General features: G+C 59.9%; 1 pseudogene; it reads right to left on the bottom strand.

Moving 5' to 3' along the window:
• The window catches only part of LOC126444179 (large subunit ribosomal RNA), a 7,958-nt pseudogene that overhangs the window by 4,287 nt on the left and 1,171 nt on the right, over window positions 1–2,500 (bottom strand).

Below are 2,500 nucleotides of genomic sequence, written 5' to 3'. Positions count from 1 at the left end.
CTGCGTCGACGGGCGGCGCAGCGGCCTCGCCCGCGTCAGGCAGCGGGCTCGCCGCTCCCCGGCGGGACGCCGGCTCTTCCCCCCGACCGATCTCAAGCGCCTCCATGAATTGGCGGACAAGCTGCTTGTGGGCAGCTTGCCGCCGTCGGCACTTGATTGCCTCAAGCGTTCGGTCGGGGAACATCCTGATGAGCTCTTGATTTACAAAGAAGAACCGGGCGTCCCTCTCGAGGAACAGTTCGGCCTCTGCCTTGGCGAGCGACAGGACTTCTTCCTCCGTCCACCTCGCGCGATGCCTCTCCGTGACGATCTCCGCGTTGGCGGCCGCAAGATGTTGGCGGCGGCGATGGACCCCGAGACCGTTCTTGGTTGTAAAGCTGCGGTGGCACTCACTACAGGTATACATAGCTGCAAAAGTTACAAGATTTTCGGCACGGCCGGTTGGCCGGCTAGGTGCTGGGGGAGTTGGGGTGGCACCTTCAGCGGAAGGGCCACCACTTATTCTCTGCTTACTGCCCCCAACTAAAAAAGGGATAGTGCGAGGGGGGGCTGGTAACCCCCCCAAGCCCCTGGTGCGGTCTTCCACTCTGCGAAATCAGCGGGCCCACGAGAAGGGGAGAAGACCGCAGGAGAGGAGAGGCTAAGAGGGCTAGGCCCATGTATTGCGCATCACTCTCCCTGTAACTATAACCCAAGGAAGGCACCTCGCAGCAGCAGCACGACTACATCAAGACCGCACTTCGAGAAGCCAAGTCCGGATGCAGCCACACCACCGCCACTTGGCCACCTTAAGAGAGTCATAGTTACTCCCGCCGTTTACCCGCGCTTGCTTGAATTTCTTCACGTTGACATTCAGAGCACTGGGCAGAAATCACATTGCGTCAACACCCGCTAGGGCCATCGCAATGCTTTGTTTTAATTAGACAGTCGGATTCCCCCAGTCCGTGCCAGTTCTGAGTTGATCGTTGAATGGCGGCCGAAGAGAATCCGCGCACCCGCGCGCCCCCGGAGGAGCACGCTAAGGCGGACGCGGCCTCGCAGCAAGGAAGATCCGTGGGAGGCCAAGGCACGGGACCGAGCTCGGATCCTGCACGCAGGTTGAAGCACCGGGGCGCGAACGCCGCGCAGGCGCGCGCATCCTGCACCGCCGGCCAGCACGAGGCCAACCAACGGCGAGAGCAGACCACGCCCGCGCTAAACGCCCGCACTTACCGGCACCCCTACGGCACTCACCTCGCCCAGGCCCGGCACGTTAGCGCTGACCCACTTCCCGACCAAGCCCGACACGCCCCGATCCTCAGAGCCAATCCTTATCCCGAAGTTACGGATCCAATTTGCCGACTTCCCTTACCTACATTATTCTATCGACTAGAGGCTCTTCACCTTGGAGACCTGCTGCGGATATGGGTACGAACCGGCGCGACACCTCCACGTGGCCCTCTCCCGGATTTTCAAGGTCCGAGGGGAAGATCGGGACACCGCCGCAACTGCGGTGCTCTTCGCGTTCCAAACCCTATCTCCCTGCTAGAGGATTCCAGGGAACTCGAACGCTCATGCAGAAAAGAAAACTCTTCCCCGATCTCCCGACGGCGTCTCCGGGTCCTTTTGGGTTACCCCGACGAGCATCTCTAAAAGAGGGGCCCGACTTGTATCGGTTCCGCTGCCGGGTTCCGGAATAGGAACCGGATTCCCTTTCGCCCAACGGGGGCCAGCACAAAGTGCATCATGCTATGACGGCCCCCATCAACATCGGATTTCTCCTAGGGCTTAGGATCGACTGACTCGTGTGCAACGGCTGTTCACACGAAACCCTTCTCCGCGTCAGCCCTCCAGGGCCTCGCTGGAGTATTTGCTACTACCACCAAGATCTGCACCGACGGCGGCTCCAGGCAGGCTCACGCCCAGACCCTTCTGCGCCCACCGCCGCGACCCTCCTACTCGTCAGGGCTTCGCGGCCGGCCGCAAGGACCGGCCATGACTGCCAGACTGACGGCCGAGTATAGGCACGACGCTTCAGCGCCATCCATTTTCAGGGCTAGTTGCTTCGGCAGGTGAGTTGTTACACACTCCTTAGCGGATTCCGACTTCCATGGCCACCGTCCTGCTGTCTTAAGCAACCAACGCCTTTCATGGTTTCCCATGAGCGTCGATTCGGGCGCCTTAACTCGGCGTTTGGTTCATCCCACAGCGCCAGTTCTGCTTACCAAAAGTGGCCCACTTGGCACTCCGATCCGAGTCGTTTGCTCGCGGCTTCAGCATATCAAGCAAGCCGGAGATCTCACCCATTTAAAGTTTGAGAATAGGTTGAGGTCGTTTCGGCCCCAAGGCCTCTAATCATTCGCTTTACCGGATGAGACTCGTACGAGCACCAGCTATCCTGAGGGAAACTTCGGAGGGAACCAGCTACTAGATGGTTCGATTAGTCTTTCGCCCCTATACCCAGCTCCGACGATCGATTTGCACGTCAGAATCGCTACGGACCTCCATCAGGGTTTCCCCT

Source organism: Schistocerca serialis, unplaced genomic scaffold (assembly GCF_023864345.2).
Source record: "Schistocerca serialis cubense isolate TAMUIC-IGC-003099 unplaced genomic scaffold, iqSchSeri2.2 HiC_scaffold_245, whole genome shotgun sequence".
NCBI lineage: Eukaryota > Metazoa > Arthropoda > Insecta > Orthoptera > Acrididae > Schistocerca > Schistocerca serialis.
The sequence above is the reverse complement of the archived record's forward strand: the minus strand, read 5'-3'. Positions and strand labels throughout refer to the sequence as shown.